This window comes from Myotis yumanensis, unplaced genomic scaffold (genome assembly GCF_028538775.1).
Source record: "Myotis yumanensis isolate MYYU_CA2020_CCGP unplaced genomic scaffold, mMyoYum1.0.hap1 SCAF_24, whole genome shotgun sequence".
In the NCBI taxonomy this organism is placed as follows: domain Eukaryota; kingdom Metazoa; phylum Chordata; class Mammalia; order Chiroptera; family Vespertilionidae; genus Myotis; species Myotis yumanensis.
Window position 1 is genome coordinate 4,685,178 of NW_027223775.1, and position 22,711 is coordinate 4,707,888.

Genomic DNA, 22,711 nt, shown 5'->3' on the forward strand with positions numbered 1-22,711 from the left:
TGCTGCAGCTATTTGGGGTCTTTTTTAGTTCCATGTAAATTTTTGGAGTATTTGTTCTAGATTTGTGAAATATGCCATTGGTATTTTAATAGGGATTACATTGGATTTATAGATTACTTTGGGTAATATGAACATTTTAATGGTATTGATTCTACCAATCTATGAACATGGTTGATTCTTCTATTTCTTTATGCCTTTTTTCAATGTCCTATAGTTTTCCAAATACAGGTCTTTTTACCTCCTTGATTAAGTTTACTCCTAAGAATCTTGTTTGTTGCAATGGCAAATGAGATTGTTTGTTTAATTTTTCTTTTTGAGATTTCATTATTGGTGTATAAAAATGCCATGCATTTCTCAGTTAATTTTGTATCCTATGTTGCCAAATTCATTTATTAAATCTCTTAGTTTTTTTTAAAATGTAATCTTTAGGTTTTTCTATGTATAATATTATGTCTCTGCAAATAATGGCAGTTTACTTCCTCTGTCCCTATATGAACAACTTTTACTTTTTCTTCTTGTCTGATTGCTGGTGGATAGGACTTCCAGCACTATTTTATATAATAAAAGCCTAATATGCTAAGTGTCCAGTCTGCCAGTTGTCTGTTCAACCAATCAAAGCATGATATGCTAATGATATGCTAAGGCTACTCAACTGCTTGCTATGATGTGCACTGACCACTAGGGGAAAGTGAACTGGTAGACCAGTTGCTATGATGTGTACTGACCACCAGGGGACAGATATGCCAGTAGCTTACAGCTAGGGTCCGGATAATCAGGATTGAGGGAGATGGGCCAGACATGCCCTGGAGCCCTCCCATAGTCCTTCTCAGCTGGCTAACATCCTGTGTCCTTCCCTGGCCCTGATCATGCACCAATGGGGTACTCAGCCTGATCTGAGCCCTCTCACAATCAGGGACCCCTTGGAGGATGTCAGAGAGCCGATTTCAGCCCGATCCCACAGGCCAGGCCAAGGGACCCCATTGGTGCACAAATTCATGCACCAGGCCCCTAGTGTTGAATAAGAGTGGTAAAAGTGAGCATCCCTGTCTTGTTCCTGTTCTTAAGGTTTGCCCATAAGAACTCTTTTAGGTTTGCCAATTGAGTATGATGTTGATTGTGTTTTTCATATATACCCTTTTTGTTGAGGTATGATCCCGCTTTGCAGTTTTGAGAATTTTTATCAAAGTGTGCTGTATTTGTTGAATGCTGTTTTGGTATCTATTAATATGATCAATTGTTTTTCATCCTTCATTTTGCATATTATTGATTTGAAAATACCATTTGAGTCTTGAATCCTCAAAATAAATCCCATTTGGGTCTGGGGGATTTATTCTTTTTTAATGTATTGTTGCATCTAATTTGCTTATATTTCATTGAAGATTTTAGCATTTATGTTATTCAAGGGTTTTGTCCTATAAGTTTGTTTCTTTGTAATGTTTTTATCTGGTGGTGGAATTTGGATAACACTGACCCTGACATCTTTTGAATAGTTTGAGGAGTATAGGAGTTTGTTCTTCTTTGAATGCTGGTAAAATTGGCCAGTAAACTCTTCTGTTCTTCATTTTCATTAGTTATTGGTCTACCCAGGTTTTCTGATTCTGACTGAGATTTGGAAGATTATATGTTTTTAGGAATTTGTCTGTTTTGCCCATGTTGTTAATTTTGTTGGCATAATTTTGTTCATAGTATTTTCTTACAAACCTTTGTTTTTCTGTGGTGTCAGTTACTCCAGCTCTTTCATTTATCAATTTGAGTACTCTGTTTCTTGAAGAGTCTGGCTAAATGCTCATCAATACTATCTATATTTTCATAGAAGCAGATCTTGGTTTTATTGATCATTTGTATTGCTCTTATTTTAGTCTCTACATCATTTCATTTCTATCTGATTTTTTAATTTTCTTCATTCTACTTACTCTTGATCTTTTATTGTTGTTCTCCTCCTAAATCTTTTAGTTGTAGAATTACATAGTTTGAGTTTTTTCTTATTTCTTGAGATAGGCCTGTAATGATATCAACTTCTCTCTCAGGACTGTTTGCTTTGTCCTGGAGATTGGGTTTGTTGTATGTTCATTTTCATTTGTTTTTTCCTTGAGCTCATCAATAACATATATATATATATATATATATATATATATATATATATATATATAATATGTAAATGTCTGACCAATTGGTTGACCATTCGGTTGACCTCTTGACCAGTTGATATGATGCATACTGGCCACCAGGAGGCAGATGCTCTGGCAGTAGGTTAGTTTGCTGTTGGGGTCTGGCTAATTGGGACTGGGCAAGATGGAATAGACATGCCTTGGAGCCAACCTCACGTGGTCCCTCCCCAGCCTCTAAAATATTTCTTCTAATTAATTTCCTTTCAATGTGCACAAATTCGTGCACTAGGCCTTTAGTTCTTTAATAACATACTATTTAGCCTCATTAGTTTGAAATATTGTGTTTTTTCCTATAGATTTCTAGTTTCATTCCATTGTGATCTGAGATGCTTGATGATTTAAATCCTCTTGAACTTATAGAGACTTATTTTGTGTAATAAAAGAGAATGTCTCATGTACACTTGAGAAGAATATATATTCTGCAGCTTAGGGGTGGAATGTTCTGTAAATATCAATTAAATCCATTGCATCTCATCTGTTGTTGGTTTCTGGATTCCTTGTTTTTTGTTGTTGTTGTTGTTTTGTCTAGAGGATATATCCAGTTATGTCAGTAAGTCCCTTACTATGGCTGTATTGCTTTTGATCTCTCCCATAAATTCCTTGATATCAGATATAATATTCATTTTTTATATATATTTAGGTGTTTCTATATTGGCTACAAAGGTTTACCAGGGTTTTATATCCTTGTTGGATTGATATCTTTAGTATTATGCAGTGACTTGTCTTTTGTTATGGCCTTCATTTGAAGTCTATTTTACCAGATATGAGTATTGCTACTCTAGCTAATTTTTTTCCCATTTAAATTTTTTTCCCATACCTTCACTTTTTTCCTTTTTGTCTTTTGTTCTAAGGTTGGTCTCTGATAGATTGCATATTGATAGAGATATATAGATCATGTTTTCTTATTCATTCAGCTACCCTATGTCTTTTGGAGTATTTTATTAATTTACATGTAAAGATTTTATTTCTTGAGATAGGCCTATAATCATATAAACTTCTTTACTTGTTGATATCATTACTTGTTTATTGCCAGTTTTATTCTTTATTCTTAATTTGTTCATTTCTTAATTCTCATCTATGGATATTTTTCCATTGATCTTTAGATAGAGTGGAAGAGAGGGAAAGATAGAAATATCAATGTGAGAGAAACATCAATTGTTTCCCTCCTGCACACACCCAGACCAGGGCCTGGGGCTGGGAGGAGCCTGCAACATAGTATGTGCCTTTGACTGGAATAGAACCCAGGGCCTTTAGACCTACAGGTCAATACTCTATCCATTGAACAAAACTGGCTAGGGTGCCAGTTTTATTATTCATACTTATGTTCCTTTCTCTATATTTCTTATTTTTATAGCAGTACCTGTAACATTTCTTGCATTGTAGGTTTGGTGGTGATAAACTCTAGCCTTTTTCATCAGGGAAGCTCTTTATTTTGTCTTCAATTCTGAATGATAGCCTTGCTAAATAGAGTAGTCTTGGTTTCAAATCCTTCTTTTCATTACTTTAAATACGTCATGCCATTTACTTCTGGATGATAGTGTTTGCTATGATGACTTCAGCTTACAGCCTTATTAAGCTTTGTTGCAAGTAACTGGCTATTTCTCTTTTGCTGTCCTTAATATTCTTAGTCTTTAATGTTTGCTATTTTAATTATGATGTGTCTATGTGTGGTTGTCTTTGGATTCATTTTGATTGGTACACTGTGCTTCTGAACTTGTATCTTTTTCCTTCATCAGCTTAAAGGAAGTTTTCTGTGATTATTTCTTCAAACAGGTTCTCTATTCCTTGCTCACTTTCTTCTCCCTCTGTTCCTCAATGATAGTAATGTTGTTCCATTTCATGTTATCCCGATGTTTCCTTGAACTATCATCATGCTTTTAAGTATTTTTTCTTTTTGCTGCTATTTGTTTTTTCCTACCTTATCTTCTAATTCACTTATTCAATCCTCTTCTTCATTGATCCTTTTATTTCCACTAAGTATATGTATTTTTAAATATATTTTTATGGATTTTAGAGAGGAAATAAGGGAGTGACAGAAGCACCAATGATGAGAGTCATTGATTGGCTGCCTCCTCCACACCCCCTACTGGGGATCAAGCCTGCAACCTGGGAACGTTTCCCAACTGGAAATCGAGCCCATGATCTCTTGGTTCATAGACTGAACCACTCTGGCTTCACTCCAGTATATTCTTGATATCAGATATAGTATTCTTCATTTATGCCTGGTTCTTATTATGTTTCCTGTATTGTTTTTCATGATGATATAGTCCACACTAAGTTTCTTATCATTCCCATTAAGTTCCTTATAGTTTTAAGTTTCTTAAACATCTTTATAACCATTACTCTGAACTCTAGGTCTGGAAATTTGCTTACCTCCACCTCATTTAGGTCTTTTACTGGTGATTCCTGCTTTTCTTTAATTTGGGGGTTGTTTTCCAATTTTAGTTGTCTTTGTGTTTCTATCTATATATCAATATACTTGCTATGCCTCCCAGGCTTCATGGTGTTGGCTTTTGCAGTATATGTCCTGTGGGACTCAGTAGTGCAATTTCCACAATCTCCTGAGCTGTATATTCTAGAAATGACACTTTTTTGGATTACTTGGGGTCTCCTGTGGCAACTGAGTCTTTATTACTGTTGCCCCACTAGTGTGTGAGCTCTCCTCTCAGGGCAGCAAACTGTAAGGCTTAGTCACACTCACATTGTGATAGCTATTATACATGTACTGACAGGGTAAAACAAAACCAAACTAAAAAAGTGGGAAACAAACAAAAACATATTAAAGATCCCAACCACAACAGCAGAAACAACCGCAAAAGAAAGAGAATTAGGAAAGAGAAAAGATAACAAGAATAATAAACAAAAAGAGAGAAAAAGTTAATAGGAATAGTAAAATAAAAAAATAAAAAGAATACTAGAAAAGGGGCAGTAAGAAGATTTTGAAAGAAAAAAAAGGAGAGCAAGAAATCAATGTACAGTAGAAAAGAAGGAAGAATAAAGGTACTGGAATCTTTGAAGCACCAAAATAGTTTAATATATAAGGAGAAAAAGAAAGGACTATAGGGAGGGGTTGAGAGATGAGATACATTTGCCTTTGTGAAGTTTTATTTTCCCCAGTCTAGAATGAAACTGGCTTAAGAAATCAATCACTGTATTTTGGTCCCAGTAATGCCTCTGGCATAAGACTTCCGGGAAGAAGAATACTAGATACTATGTTTAGGACCTGAGCCTAAAACACTGCCTTTACTAGTTAGGTTATTAGAAACTCTGAAGGGACAAATTCTCAATAGGAAATAAAGTCCAGGTAACAAATAGGACTAGGAGGCAGCAAAATTTAAAAAAAATCCACAAAAACTTTTGTGCTGTTATCACAACTCTTGCTGCTGAGGGTACAAGAATAGCAAAGGAGTTACAGAAGGAAAAGTTGTGGGAACTGAATCCTTTTGTCCTAAGTTATTTTGGTTCCTGTTCATTATGTGACTATGGTCTGTAGAATGTGTCAGGAGTATATTATAATGATCTGCTTCCTCTTCATACCCTTTCTCCTCTTGAACTTCCTCAGGCTTACTTCTTGAGCACTGGGGCTTTTTTTGGCTCTACCTCTTCTTGAACAAGATCCTGGCTCTTTCTACCCAGATTTATTTTCTGCTGCTGCTGTTGTAGCTTCTGTTATGTCTGGACCATTGTTAAACTTCCTTGATGCTCAAGCTTCTCCACCTAGAATCATATACAGACAAGAAAAATGAGTTGTAGGCCAGTAGTCAGGCTTGCACTCTCTACCTACTTGGTATAACTTCTTGGCTATGAACTGCTGTCTTACCTCTAAAAGTGTATGAATCCATTTAAGGTCTGGAGGCTGCCCAGCCTGCAACAATTGCCAGATGCTATTGTGTTCATCCAGTCTCACCTCAAGAAGATCCCCCTCCAGCATGAGGTCCTCCAGTGGGGCCCGGGTCTCCTCAGGCAGCTCCAATATGGGGCCAGTGAACTGTGGCAATAGTGAGGATAGTAGTCCCAGGTCTGGGTGGATTATGGGACAAGATAATTTAGATATTTGCCTCTGGCTATATCCCTAAAGCCAAAAGACCATATATTCAGTAGTAATATCCAGTCAACAGCCTACCCACAGCCCAGACTTACCTGTTTTCCTTAAGCCCTGTGCTAAGGCTACCTTCTCAGGACTGGTCATGCTATCTCTATTCTCTGGCAACCTTTGAACCTGCCAAGGAGAGCAAGAATGGATTAACAGTGCTAGAAGAATTAGGCATTATTCTTCATCCACTAGCGCAGTGGTTCTCAATCTTCCTAATGCCACGACCCTTTAATACAGTTCCTCATGTTGTGGTGACCCCCAACCATAAAATTATTTTTGTTGCTACTTCATATCTGTAATTTTGCTACTGTTATGAATCATAATGTAAATATTTGATATGCAGGATGTATTTAGGTGACCCCTGTGAAAGGGTCGTTCGACCCCCCCAAAGGGGTCACGACCCACAGGTTGAGAACCCCTGCTCTAGCGCTAACCTAGGACCTGTCCACCTCCTGGAGGAGAAAGGCAGACACAAACTGAGAGCAGGGATGCAAAGTGGCAGGATAAAAGAAGATAAAAAATGAGATAATAATGACAGGACTAGACCCAAAATAGGGGTAATGCTAGGTGATAGAAGTTCAATGGCTGGGTTGCACAATTTACCTTAGGTATATCCTTGCCACTGACTTCTTTGACAAGCCAAGAGGTGGGGACTGAAGGATGAGTAGGGGACTCCTTGAACCTGTGTTCAGCCTGTAGCTGTTGATGAACTTCAGAGAGTCTTCCCAACAGAATCGTCACATTTTCAGAAGCCAGAGCCTGTCTGGCATGGCCTTGCCAGACAATGGTTCTCTCTGTGAGGCACTGAAGGGACTCACCCTCAGGCAGCTGCACAGGCAGTCTCTTCAGACCTACTAGCAGTGCCAATACAGTCTCCAGGCATGGGCGCCATGAGCGCATGCACAATGGACACAAAATTTGATGTTTCATTCCCACCAGGCCAGCAGTGGGGATGAGGTGGAACTGGCCCTCAAGGAGCTGAGGAGGCAGGGTACCGGCACACATTGCCCATGGAACCAGTCTTGACACAGGTAACATTGTATAGCTCCCACCCCAGCTGGCACCTGACCACACAGACAGATGGAGGTTGCAAAGGATGCTGTGGTTGATGATGCTTGTCAGCCAGGCTTGGCGGAGTTGGTCTGTGGCAGCTGCAGGGTACCCTCCTTCTCCTTCTGTTCCCCCATCTTGAAAGCCATAGTCTGTCATGCCCAGGATAGGGGAAGAAGTCAGTAGTCCTCCCTTTTTTGGTACTATTAACACCCTACTTTCAAACTAGGAGAACTGAGGCCCAGGGAACAAGTGGTCACTCAGGTCATAAACTTAATTACCCATCTGTGCCCAAATCCCTTACCACAAAGCCTGGATCCCTGAGGTCCTGTGCAGACAATCCCAGAAGCACTGTGTCAGACTGACATAATTGAAGCTCTTTGTCCACTGGTTGTGCCTGGTGCTATCTGAGCTCAAATCTGCACATGGGCAAAGCACCTGAAGCAGGAAAACAGAGAAGAAATGACCAGGATCCCCCAACCTCTTCCTCTACTCAGCACACCACACTCACCTATGTAATCATGAGTCATCTAAAACCAGCCAGGCCAGGAGCAGAGTGGATGGGTCAAGGCCTGAGGTCTTATCTCCAGCAATGTATAACTTGTATTCTTCTTCAGGAAGGTCTTGAAGGCCTTCTTTCTCCAGGAGTATGCTATCAGTACCTGCTGCTCTAGCTTCTCAGCTTCTCAAGACACACAGGTAAGTCCCGGCCAATAGCCACTAGCCCCCCTCCCCCAAGTCATCCAGGCAAGGATAGTGGTCACCATTCTGACATAGGGGCAATAGAAAGCTCACTAAAATTATGTCATCAACAAGTATATCTTAACTGCACTGAGCAATCTTGAATATTTTCCTGTGCAGTAATATGTCATTAAGGAAACCCTACACTATTCTGAAAGAACATATATTCTGGGATGCCTTTCTCCCAGAATTCCTAGTTTCACTGCCTCAAAAAACAGCAATACCCACTTAACAGGCCAGTTATTTGTTATGCTTTTATTCTTATTGACAGTGTCCACTTAGCTCTAGACCAATATATGTCTCTTCTTTCACAGTTATGCTAACAACTACAATTCCTTTAGGCTTCCCTCAACAGGCTACCTCCTTTTTCTAACCAAACCCAATGGAGTTAAAAAGTCAAACTATCTTTTTTTTCCCTGCCCACCAGTAGAAAGATATGAATCAAGGTCCTCAGTTGGATCTCATCCACATCAGCTATCCATGCCTGTGCCTTAGTCAGCACTTGTTTGAGTGCCTCAATGTTAGATAGGTGACCAGGGATGTTTTCTGCCTCATGAATTATGGTTTCCAGTGTAGCTGGTCTATATTTCTGGCTAAATGTAATGGAGAAAAGAGAAATACATCTTTAAAAGTCACATGTATACAGGCATATTTTTGGTCCTATTTCCTTGCCAAAAGCATAAGCTGGAATAAATTGAACAGGGTAACAGACCAATAATTGCTAAAGTATCTAAATAGTGAGGCAGACATAGTGAGCCACATCTGTGATCTAAGAACTAACTCAGTCAAGGAATATTTCCTTTAATTACTGTTTTGACACAGTAGGAACATTTATGTAACTGGATGCCAAATCTTTACAGTTTACCACATGCCTAAAGAGAGTCTGGTGCTACTGAACCCATATTTAGGATCACACACAAACTCTGAAGACTAGAGTCAGTGTACATATGGGAGAAAGGCTAAGTCCCACCTGGCTTCCAGGCAAAAATGGGCTTTTTCTTTCAGGCGCTCTGCAATGGTCAGCACTCCTGAAGCTCAGCCTGGGTCTTGTCCACAGAAGGGCTGGAGGCTACCTTGACACCCCTAACCAACAGCCCCTGCATGATAACCAGAGAGCCCCTTTGAGCTGAAGGGGCCACTGCATGCTTCACTTCATCTAGCCATCGTGCCTGTTCCACCTGCTGCTGGAGCTGATGGGCTTCAGGCACCTTAACACCCAGCTGTTGCCCCCTCTCTAACAGCAATCACAATAGCCCTAGATGGGGGGGCAGTGAGGATAGACCTCCACTTGTTCCAGGATATCCTGCAGAGATATAGGATAAAGAAAAAATTAAGTCAGCTGGAAAAATGAACCACCTGGACCTGGTCTGCTACTCACCAACCTCCAGTGGCCTCTCCCCCTGCCTGGTCCATCCCTGATTGGATTCTCCCACCCTGATCAAGGGCGGGACCCAGCCAGCCAAACTCCTCCCACCTCATCCTCCCAAACGGCCAGCTCCATCCCTGATCAGCCTGCTCCACCACAATACGTCTGCAGCCCCTCCCCGCAGCTGGCCCTAACCCTGATCGTCCCACCCTCACCTCAATATGGGGAGGGGCCGGTTGGCCAACCTCCTGCAGCCCCTCTCCCTGCCCAGCCCCACCCAGATTGGCCCCCCACCCCAATTAGGGGCAGGGCCGGCTGGCCAATCACCCATGATCAATCACCCTAGGCCCCTGGCCCCTGGTTGGCACCATCCACCCTATTCGGGGGTGGAGCACCCTTCCCCCCAGTCAACCCGGCCCTGATAGGGTCGGATTGGGGCAGGCTGGCTGGCCAACCTCCTGCTATCTCCTCCTCCTGACAGGCCCAGCCCCAATCCACCCCGACTGGGGTCGGGCTGCCCAGACCACACCCATGCACAAATTTGTGCATTGGGCCTCTAGTAGACATGTATTGATTTACACTTATCTTCAACCATGCCCTGAGACATGTGCTTGATAGGTCCTGTATTTACTGCACAACAACCTGCTTTTCCTTTAATTATCTGAAAACTTCTTGAGATGTTTTCTGCTTACCACTTTTGTTTGGAAGGCCACCCCTTATTATAAGCTAACAGGCCTGAGAGAGTATTGGACTGCCCATATCCATAGCTTCTCAAAGAGATGTATTTATAAAGAGCTTAGAATAATCTTAGAATAATCAGGTTGTCAATTTTCCCTGCTATCTGAGACTTTATTGGTATCTATTTTTAACAATAATTCCCGCTTGTCAGGCCCATCCTCAACTTGACAACCCCAATCTAATCCATAGCACAGGGCAGGCTGCCCATTTGCTCAAGAAGGATGTGGAGCATTGTCAGGGTCAGCTGTGGAGTTTCAATCCTATGAGTCAGAAAGAAAGAACTCACTAAGTGAACCTTCCAAGGCTATACTTCATGAATCCAATATCCTTATTTCTCCTCCATGTCACAGTAATATCTTTGAAGGTTATCCTCTACATTCAGGGACCATAACCCAATACATTTGTATTTCTTTTCAAATACAGAAGTTAAAAATGTTCTATATAAAACATGAATTCACTAATATTGCTATCTTTACTTTTTAAAAAACATAAGTGGACACACTACAATATACCAATGATGTACTGTAGAAGTTTACACAAGAAACCTACATAATTTTATTAACAAATGTCACCCCCCCAAAAAAATAAAGCATTGGTCTGTATGGCTCAGTGATTACAACATCAGCCTACCACTGGAGGGTTGAGGGTTTGTTCCTGGTCAAGGGTATGTACATGGGTTTCAGGTTCGATCCCTGTCCCCTGTCATGAGCTTGAAGGAGGCAAGCAATTGATGTATCTCTCATATTGATGTTTCTCTCTCTCACTCTCCTCTTCACTTCTCCCTTCCACTCTCTCTAAAAAATCAATGGGACAAAAACAGTATCCTTGTGTAAGGATTAAAAAAAATTAACCTCTGCATTAAAGAAAAGATTCCAAGTACATTTTAAAAGTAAAATTGAAGTCTAAAAACTCTAAAGAAGCCAAAAGAAAACATAAAAATATGCCATAATTTTTATGAAAAATTTTTATGAAAATTTACACTACAAGTTGATGAAAAACAATACAAAGGTACATAATAGACTGTTAATAAGGTAACAATTCCTTAATAAGCTAATGTAAAGTAGTTTTACTTGTTTTTTTCTAATATAAGATAAATGAAGCATTCATAAGTATACTTTAAAAATTTAAGAAAAGGAGAAACCAAGATGGAAACATAGGTAAACACCTGAAATTGCTGCCTCACACAACCACTTCAAAAATACAACTAAAAGAAAAAACAGACATCATCCAGAACCACAGGAAGGCTGGCTGAGTGGAAATTCTACAACTAGAAGGAAAGAGAAAAGTACACTGAGACTCAGAGGAGGTGCAGAAGTAAAGTGCAGAGGTACGGAGGGCCTGCGCAGAAAGGGCTGGCAACTGAGGATGTGGTTGTCTTTTTTAATCTAGAGGGAGTCACAAGCTCCTAACTGCTCTGAACTCCAGTTCCGGGTGAGTCTCTGGGGACCCAGACTCATATGGGGAGAAACTGGACTGTCTGTCCTCAGGCGAAACTTGAGGGTGGCTTCCTCTCAGAGGTGCTTGCAGCGATTACTTCAGGACACTGAGACCCCGGGCCTCTTAGGGCAGGGCTGAGGATCAGCCATAGCTGTTTGCTCCGTGCTGTTGATTCCTGGAGACCTCGCCCCATCCAAGCTGTGTGCAGAGGCTTTTGCATATGAATGGCCGGCCCTTTGCAATCTAAAATTACCTAACTGCAGCTGGGTCAGAGAGACCCAGAACATCCAAAAGAAGGCCCAAGGCCCCATAGCAGATTGCAGAGGCTAAATTAGCACCTCCTTAGAACCAAGAGCCAGTGTCCCCAGTGGTCAGAGTGGGACCATCCAGATTACAACCCCTCAGATCCATAGGGATACACTCAGGGGGCAGACTCAGAGAGCACCAAAGCCCCACTGAAGCAAGACTTGGCTCATAAGTAGACATAGCTGATTCTCACAGCCAATTGGCCTGGAGGTCAATTCTTCCCACTGATACCAACAACAATCAAGGCTTACCTACAACAAGACTGTGCACACAGCCCACAAAGGGGTGCACCAAGAGTGTCCACCCCAGGTAACTAGGGAGGCTGAGCCACTGGGCCCTATAGGACACCTAGCACACAAAGCCACTCTATCAACACAGGGAAGCAACCAAAATTCAGAGACAAAGACACAGGTCACAAATGATACAAATGGAGGAAAGCAAACTACTGGATATAGAGTTCAAAACCACAGTTATTAGGTTTTTCAAGAATTTTCTAGAAACTGTCTATAAATTTAGTGAGACCCTCGATAAATCTAGTGAGATCCTTGAGGTTATGAAAAAGGACCAACTAGAAATTAAGCATACACTGACTGAAATAAAGAATATTATACAGAGATTCAACAGCAGACTAGAGGATTGCAAGAATCAAGTCAAAGATTTGAAATATGAAGAAGCAAAAAACACCCAACCAGAAAAGCAAAAAGAAAAAAGAATCCCAAAATATGAAGATATGAAGATAGTGTAAGGAGCCTCTGAGACAACTTCAAGCGTGTCAACATCTGAATTATGGGGGTGCCAGAAGAAGAGAGAGAGAAAGATATTGAAAACCTATTTGAAGAAATAATGACAGAAAACTTCCCCTACCTGGTGAAAGAATTAGACTTACAAGTCCAGGAAGCACAGAGAACCCCAAACAAAAGGAATCCAAAGAGGACCACACCAAGATACATCATAATTAACCCCTAGAGTGCCGGGGAGCGCGATCGAGCTCCTCCTGTCTTACAACAAAAGTGCCGGGAGTGCTATCAAAGCTTCAAAATGGCGTCCAGTTCTAAGTCTGCTTTTATTAGTCATGATGATATTGCTAAATATGTCAATGTAGTAAAGGTTTCCTTAAGTTTTGAATATGTAACTTCATTTACTTGTGATTCATAATTTTTTTTCCTAAACTGCTGTAAAATCAGCAAAAATGCCTTGGCAATTTTAGCATAGTTCCTAGGACAGGGGTGGGCAAACTTTTTGTGAGTGCATGCCAAAACCAGCAAAATCTCTGACTCAAAATTCTTCTGTGTGCCAACCCTAATTTTTTGAGAACATGTTATGCCTACTTGATTATTTCTTAAGGTGTATGTATGTGAAGAACCTTGAAGAAATTCATTCGAGCGACAAAAACACAATATATGATGATGAAAAATACATTTATTTTTTAATGTATACATGTACATTGATAGTCCGACAGAAAACTTTATGACTCCATTTGATATTATCAGTGGGACTTTTGCTGCTGCATCACTGATGACAGAGATTTTACATCAGGTTTATATTTTGTGACCATCAGAGATATGCACGAGCTACTACTTTCATCTGTCAGGCTACTCCTATTATGAGACTTAACAAAATTAATCACTGAGAACAAAGATTCACAAGCATATGTGGATGAAACAAAAACACTGGTTGGATCTAGGAAGGCAGGGAGAGTTAAGGCAAAGGCATAGAAATTACTCTTCCCCTCTCTCGTCCATCCATGTCTATGGTCTTTAAGATAACTTGTTATGTAAAATTGTTTATTTATCTAAGATGCACCTACACTGAATTTATCTTAAAAATAAAGAAGTCAATATTAAGAAAAAAATTGTAAATGGAAAATTATAAGAGAGTGTTTCACTTGCCAGCAAAAGTTACTGGCATGCCATGTTTGGCACGTGTGCCAGGGGTTGCCCACCCCTGTCCTAGGATATTGGTTGGCACTCAAAGGGTTAAAATTCCAAGAGCAAAAGCAAAGAGAGAATCTTAAAAGCAGAAAGAGAAAAACAGTTAGTTACCTACAAAGGAGTACTCATAGGATTGTCAGCTGATTTCTTAACAGAAACTATGCAGGCCAGAAGGGAGTGGCAAGAAATATTCAAAGTGATGAATACCAAGAACCTACAACCAAGATTATTTTATCCAGCAAAGCTCTCATTCTGAATTGAAGGTCAGATAAAGATCTTCACAGATAAGAAATAGCTAAAGGAGTTCATCACCACCAAACCAGTATATATGAAATGCTGAAGGGTATTCTTTAAGAAGAGGAAGAAGAAGAAAAAGGTAAAGATAAGAATTATGAACAAATACATATCTATCAAGTGAATATAAAAATCATAAAAATACATATCTAAAAATACATATCAACAAGTGAATAAAAGAAGTGATGAATAGAATAAACTGGTGAATATAACAAAATCAGGGGCATAGAAAGGGAGTGGACTGACAATTCTTGAGGGGTAAGGGGTATGGGTGGTGCAGGAAGAGACTGGACAAAAATCATACACCTATGGATGATTACAGTGGGAGGGTAAAGGCAGAGGGTGGGGTGGGAACTGGGTGGAGGGGAGCTATGGGGGGAAAAAGAACAACTGTAATAATCTGAACAATAAAGTTTTAATTAAAAATTTAAGAAAATCTGACTTGTACATTATAATAGCTCCTGTTCTTTCTATTCTTACCAGAAATTTACAAAGTATCTATACTAATAATAGACAAATATGTAAATTGGCCATACCTCTGCGATTCCCCACAGCCAATCAGGAGGGAATATACAAATTAGGACAAAGATGCTGGTGGCCACGGAGCCAGCTTGAGCGGGCAGCAGGCTTGGGTCACCCCCAGTGACTGAGGAAACCAAGCTTCCTGCTCATCTGGGCTGGCCACTGAAGGAGGGGCCTGTGGGCAGTGGCCACAGAGCTGGCCTGAGCATGTGGGAAGCTTGGGTCGCCTGGCTGGCTGCCTAAGAAGGGGACTGCAAATGGCTCTCAGTCCCTCACCCAAGCTGGACATGACCCATGGGGTGAAGGTCCCTGCTGGGGGGTTTGGTCAGCCTGCAAATGGCCATCAGCCCCTCACCCAAGCTGGCAAAGCCCCCCCAGGGAACCTCACCCCATGTGTGCATGGCTGGCCTGCAAACTGCCCCAGCCCCTAGCCCAGGCTGGCACCATCCTCAGTGGGGACCCTCCCCCAATAAGGGCGTGGATGGCCTTCAAACCTTCAAACCACCACAGGCCCCTTGCCCAGGCCACCCCACCTCACAAGAGAAACCCCACCCTGATCCAGGACATGCTTCAGGGCAAATCAGCCAGCCCCCACCCATGACCAGGCCTCTATCTATACTAATAAAAGGGTAATATGGTAGATTGGGAGACCTTCCAGGAGACCTTCCAACATTCTTCTGGACAAAGCCATGATGGCGGAGTCAAGGTAGAGGTGGTTAGGGGCCAGCAGTTGTGAGTGATCAGGCTGTGGGGGCGGGAGGGGCGCACTGGGGGTGATCAGGCTGGGGGCAGGACAGTGGTGTGAGCAGGTTGGAAGGGGAAGCCAGTTGGGGGCAAGTAGGCTGTCAGTAGAGGTCAATTGGGGGCGATCAGGCTGGCCGGGGGGGCAGTTGGGGATGAGCAGGCCAGCAGAGGGGGCAGTTGGGAGTGAGCAGGCCAGCAGGCAGAGTGGTTAGAGGCAATTAGGCAGGCAGGCAGGTGAGTGGTTAGGAGCCAGCAGTTCCAGATTGTGAGAGGGTTGTCCAACTGCCGGTTTAGGCCCGATCCCACAGGGGTCCCAGATTGGAGAGGGTGCAGGCCATGCTGAGGGACACCCTCCCGCCCCGTGCATGAATTTCGTGCACCAGGCCACTAGTTTGTATATAACCATTAACTTGATTTCTCAGCCAGTAAAGTATCATATACTTTTGATGACCATTACATAAATATAATTTAAAAATTTCACTTTAACCCACAAAGCCAAGAATGACTTTTGTTTAAATCTTGATACCCAAATACATTTATGAAATTACACTAGAGGCCCGGTGCACAAAAATTTGTGCATTTGGGGGGTTCCCTCAGCCTGGCCTGTGCCCTCTTGCAGTCTGGGACTCCTTGGGGGATGACCACCTGCTAGCTTAGGCCAGCTCCATGGGGAATTGGGCCTAAGCTGGCAGTCAGACATCACTCTGGCAGCCCGGGAGCCCTCGGGGGATGTCCACTTACCAGCAGGGAGCAGGCCTAAGCTGCAGTCAGACATCCTTAGCACTGCTGAGGAGGCTGGAGAGGCTCCTGCCGCCACCACTGTACTGGCAGCTGTCAGCCTGACTTGTGGCTGAGCAGAGCTCCCCGTGTGGGAGCGCACTGACCACCAGGGGGCAGCTCCTGCATTGAGTGTCTGCCCCCTGGTGGTCAGTGTGTGTCATAATGACCAGTCATTCCCAGTCTTTCTGCTGTTAGGGTCACTTTGCACATTACCCTTTTACTATATAGGATAGAGGCCTGGTGCACAGGTGGGGGCCAACTGATTTTCATTGAAAGGTGTCCCGAATCAGGGTGGAGGTCCCGCTGGGGTGCCTGGCCAGCCTGGGTGAGGGGCTGATGGCTGTTTGCAGGCTGGTCAAGACCCTCCCAGTGGGGACCCTCACCCCATGGAGGTTTGGCCAGCCTGGGTGAGGGGCTGATAGCTGTTTTCAAGCTGGCCACACCCCCGTTAGGTTGGGGAGTCCCCACTGGGTTGCCTGGCCAGTCTGGGAGAGGGGCTGAGGGCCCGAGGGCCCTTTTCACGCTGGCCAATTCCCCTGGTGACGGAAGCTCCCAGCCTCTCCTTTTTTTCTTTTTCTTTTTTTTAATTCTGGGATTTATTTACCTTCTATAATTGAAACTTTGTTGCCTTCAGTGGAGCTCAAAGCCGACTCCTGCTCACTCCAGCTCCATGGCCATGGCCAGCTGAAAGCAGGTATCTGGGGTTTATTTATCTTCTATAATTGAAACTTTGTTGCCTTCAGTGGAGCTCAGAGCCAGCCAGGAAGCTTGGCTTCCTCCATCACTGGAGCAACCAAGCCTCCTGCTCGCTTCAGCTCCGTGGCTGCCGGCCGCCATCTTGGTTGGGTTAATTTGCGTATAGTCGTTCTGATTGGCTGGTGGGTGTGGCTTAAGGCATAGCGAAGGTATGGTCAATTTGCATGTTTGTCTTTTATTAGATTAGATAAGTATGGTAGGACTACAATTCTTCTTTCCCATCTTCATTCTCATTGCTATTCACAGTAGAAAAATATAAGTATTTCTCAGAAATATTACAGATTCAGTTCCGACCACTGCAGTATCTTGATTTTAAAAAAAGTCATGATCTTGTTGCTGATGGAGGATCTTGCTTTCAACTTGTAATAAACAAGCACAATAAAGTGAGCTATGCCTATACATCCTATATTTGAAACTGTCTTTTTCAATGATTTCTAGTTCATATTACATTGTTTCATGTCTTATCTGGCCATTGTCTCTAGAATTTAGTGCTAAACCCATGATTCTTCAAATAGGTTATATATAAGTTTTTATCACTAATATGGCCACATATTACTTATTACCTTTTGCTATGTATATTATTTGTGGTCTATCTATTTTTATTATCCATTTCACATAATGCCATCCTTTTTCACTCTTTTCTTTAACTTACCTAGCCTCTTGGCCACTGACCAGCCGCAGGACTTGGGTAATACAAGCTTCTGCTTCATCCAGGCAGTTCTTCAGGTGTTGAAACAGCTCACTGTTAGAAAAGCATTTCTCATGGGCCTCAGACTCCAATGTCCTTAGCTCTTCAAAGCCTGCAGACAGAGAAAAGTTGCAAAGAGAAAAAGGAGGAAGAAAAAGGCTGTGAATGCTGAAACAAAACAGCTTGCCCATGTGTCTTTCCATTTCTCATCAACTTACTGCACTTCTGGCCATTCTCTATCTCCAAGGCCATTCGTACTTTGTTTGCCCAGGAGTCACAGGACTCAGCTGGAATCTTCAGATTATGTAAAATAATGAGTAGCTCATCCAAGGTGTACCGATATCTGGAGGGGGAAAAAAAAGGCAAGAAATGTTTTGTTTTTTACAAGGCGACTGGGACAGCAGCCGCCTCTTGCACCCACTGTTAGCGCACCCACTGTTCGAGCTGGCAGCCAAGGGACCGAGCCCCACAGTGGGAGGGGCTGAGCGGGAGTCTGGAGGATGGGCCGAGACCTGCCCCTGTGCCCACCACAGCTTCATGGCCCAGTTTCTTTCAAGGTGCACAAATTTGTGCACTGGACCCCCAGTACACTGTAAAGACCAGGAGCAGGATTATGGACACCCCACTTCAGCCAACACTAAGCACTTTTGTGGGCTCAGCCTTGTTAGGATAGCTGAAGGGAAATTGAAAGGAAAAAATATAAACACATGGTCTCTGTTTCCATTTAAAATGTCTGACTTAGAGATGCAGCATAAAGTGCTTATTCAATTTTTGTCTTTGTCTCTCTCCCATATTATACTTCAATTAATTTCTAAGCCCTGTACCCACTACCCACCCACCTTCTCCAACAAAGCCTTTCGTAAACGTCGCTCCTCCTGCACCATTATGAACATCTCCTTGTGCACAGCCCTAGCCAGATTCAGGTCCAACTTCTCTGGAAAGGCAGCCATCTTGCAGATGAGCTTCTCATGGGAGAAGACACAGTAGCACTGGAGCTGGTGGTAGTGTTCAATACATTGGCGTCCAGCTGGTAGCTGTAAGTAATTTAATACCCTGTGCTAGCTGGGAGTCAGTGCTTAGATGCTCCACAGTGACCTCTACCTTTAATCCTTGTGTCTGTCCACTCTAAGCCCACCATATTCTTAACTCACCCAGTCAGCAGTGCAAAAGTTGACAGCCTCAGCAAAGTTGTAGCCTTGGTTAAAACCACTGTGGTAAGCCTGAGGGAAAATAATAACAAATTCTCCTGCACACTGGTTTGTGGGAACAACCTAAGAAAAGAGAGAAAGGGGTTTGAGTCAGGACTAATGGCATGTAGGCTTAAGATTGCCTGGGAGTCTTCTTACAGGTGTAGGGAAAGGAAGAGACATAAGCTCTATATTCATGTACGTGCTTTAAAATAGAAAATGAGAACGTGAGGTTAAAAGTAATATTACAAGCCATGGACTGGTAATTCAGTTGGTTAGAACACTGTCCTGTATACCAAAACGTTTGTGGGTTCAATTCTCACTCAGAGCAAAAATGGGAAACAACCAATTTATGTTTTTCCCTCTCCCCCTTCATCTCTCTCTAAAATCAATAAACATTTCTTTGGGAGAGGATTTTTTTAAAGCAATACTTAGAGAAAAGTACAAAGAAAAAGAATGTGCAATACAAGAACTAAATGTAAGCGAACCATAAATATGAGAAAAAAATTTGAATTTCTTCAATTAATTGAGAAATATAAATTCAAAAAGTTAGAAACTGCCACCAGAAATAATGAAAGGTAAACTCCAAAATTTCATCCCTGTACTAAACCAATGGTTAAATTGGAAGAAAAGATCAACATGATACCTTTGTAATTAGCTAGTTATTAATAAAGTAAAGGAACAAAGAGAAGACCAGAAATTATAAGCATGGTGATTTATGCAATTTGACCAGGAAGCTGCAACCTCACACTCCTCAGGGACCACCAACCTATGCCCTGCAGATCACAGGGAAAAGGGTCAAACAAAAAGGAGATAGTTGCATACCCAGGGAAGCTGTGGTGACATAGGAAAAGTATTAGACAGTTATATCTGGGGACAGATATCACTGGCCAGAGTGGATGTAGCCACTGTAAACCCATGAAAATTTGGGAATATGTAGTCCCGTAAACAAAGGAGTTCTCTCTGTTGTTCTTGTGACTCTTGTCTCTCTTTTATTTGCCGGTGTGGCCTATGGCCAGGCAGATGCAACATGCAATGGACTGATGAAAAACAAACTAAACAAGCCCAATGTTGGACTGGACTATAACCTGACATGGAACAGAGACTTTGGACATTGGCTCTAATTCTAGCCTTACAATGAAAGCCATAGCTACACCTATGGCAGGACTGAGGAAAGGGGGACCTTTGAAATCCAGGGTTTAATTCCACACAAAATCACTCCTACTTGCATCAAAAAATTCTTTTTCTTGGAATATTGCAAGAATTCCACTCCGACAAGCAACAGGTAGGGATGAGGATCTATCCCCACCAGAAACAAAAGTATTTTCAATACTGTGTAGTAGAATCACAAACTATAAATACCAGGAGAACATTTAATAGAAAAAAACAAAACAGCAAAAAAGTAACCTCTAAATTTTGGTAAAAGAGCCTTGTGCTGTAATTATTTCAGCCTGTCTACAACCCCTCCAATGCATTCTCAGCAGCTACAATGGCAAGAGCAGTGTAAGATCCTGATACAGATTATTGGTGTCAGAGTACAATGTGGGCCTTATTTCAAAAAAGTGAGGACATGTGTATTATTTCACCTGCCTGAGAGTTTCCCCAGTACACAAGTGGATTCACAGGCTCTGTTTGTTGAAAGTATATAAAGTCAAATGTATTAGCCACAGTACAGCTACTTGTGGTAAGAGGAGAGACTAGGCAAACAACAGAAATTCTGAAATGCCTCAGAATAAAAAGGAACGGTACAGAAATATTTGGAGGTGGGGTTATTAAGTGTTCTGAAAAAGCTCCCACTTGTTAGGGGAAATTAAAAAGGCTAGAAAAAGACATGAGAAGACCCTAAGTTCCCACTCTGGTAATCTTTCAACTAAACAAACTATGACTACTACACAAAAATCAGCACCAACCAGAACTGGGTATTGTGGGTAGACATGAGTTGTATAACATAATACTCAAATATTCAGTTTTTATGAAAAACTAGGAGACATACAAAGAAACAAGAATGTATGATATATTCAATAAAACTATCCCTGATAGCCCAAACATTGGACTTTCTCAACAAAAACAGAAAATAAACTCTTGAATAGGCTCAAAACCTGGAAAGAACAATAAAAAACAGAATGATGCTCCACAAGAAGAGAATTCCAAATAAAGATATAACAATTAGAAAAAGGCCTAAGAAAAGTATTCTGAAAGCTAAAAACTACCACAATTGAAGTGAAATTCACTAGCCAATTTTAATAAAGGTGGAAAAGCAAAAGAACTGGTGGGCTTTAAAATAGGTCAATTGGCATTATCCAGTTTGAGAAGAAGAGCAAAAAGAGAATATAGGAAAATAAAGAGGCCCTGAAAGACCTATAGGGTGCCATAAAGTAAATAATATATACGAAATGGGACTAAAAGAGAAAGAAGAGAGAGATAAAGGGGAAGAAAGAATACCTAAATAAATAAAGGCTAAACAATTACCAAATTTTAGGAAAGAATGAATCTATACATCTACAAACCTAAAATCCAGGTAAAGATAGTATAATCAAATTGTCAAAAACTAAAGCCAGAGAATATTGAGAACAGCAAAAGAGAAGCAATTAATCAAATTAGTAAGCCCTTAATAAGATAACCCAAAGATTTCTCAGCAATCAGGGATGGCAGAAGGCATTGGGATAACATATTTTAAGTAGTGAAAAGGAAGGAGAAACCCTTAGGGATTTTGTCTGCTGTAAATATCTATATATCCTATTTAATAATAGAGAAACATGGTAATTAGCCATATTTCCGCTACCCTTCCCATTGGCTAATCAGGGCGATATGCAAATTAACTGCCAACCAAGATGGCGGCCAGCAGCCAGGCAGCTAGAAGCGAACAGGAGGCTTGCTTGCTTCAGTGGCGGAGGAAGCCAACATTCCCCACCTCCGGCTGGTGGCCTCCGAGCTTGCAGTTTGAAACATTGTTACAAATATAGAAGCTAAACAAAACCCCAGAAACCTGCTTTCAGCCAGCCGGGATCTCAGAGCTGGAGTTGAAACAGTGTTTCGATTATAGAACCCAAACAAACCAGATACCTGCTTTCAGCAGCCGAGGCCTCAGAGCTGCAGCCAAGCCTCAGAGCTAAAGCTGGTCCAGAATAAAAAAAAAGAAAAGAAAAAAAGGACAGGTTGGGAACTTCAGTCACTGCCAGCCTGAAAACGGCCCTCAGCCCCTCACTCAGACTGGCCGGGCACCCCAATGGGGACCCCTACCCTGAGGGGGGTGTGACCAGATGCAAACAGCCATCATGCCCTAATCCAGGCTGGACAGGCACCCCAGTGGGGACCCCCCCCTGATCCAGGACACCCTTCAGGGCAAACCAGCCGGCCCCCACCCATGCATCAGGCCTCTATCCTATATAGTAAAAGGGTAATATGCCTCCCAGCACCGGAATCAGCGGAGCTGCGAGGCCTTCTGGCACCGGGATCAGCATGACAGGGGACAGCGACCAAACCCCCTGATTGCCCTGTGGCTCTGTGTGTGACAGGGGGTGGGGCCACAACCTCCCTATCCGGCCTGCTCTGTTTGTGACAGGGGAAGGCACCCCAACCCCCTGATCAGCGCTGCTCTGTGTGTGACAGGGGGGAGTTCCTCAACCCCCTGATAGGCCCTGCTCTGTGTGTGACAGGGTGTGGTGCCCCAGCCCCCTGATCGTCCCTGCTCTGTGGGTGATAGAGGGCAGCACCCCAACACCCCCTGCCCCACAGACCCTGCTCTGTGTGTGACAGGGGGCGGTGCCCCAACTCCCCGATCAGCCCAACTCTGTGTGTGAGAGGGGGGAACTCCTCAACCCCCTGATTGGCCCTGCTCTGTGCGTGACAGGGTACGGAGCCCCAACCCCCATGATGGGCCCTGCTCTGTGCGTGACAGGGGGTGTCACCA

The 22,711-nt window shown here is 42.5% G+C and overlaps 1 pseudogene; it reads right to left on the minus strand.

Moving 5' to 3' along the window:
• Positions 1–5,536: 5,536 nt before the first annotated feature.
• Positions 5,537–22,711, minus strand: part of LOC139000669 (lysine-specific demethylase 5D-like) — a 75,842-nt pseudogene continuing 58,667 nt past the window's right edge.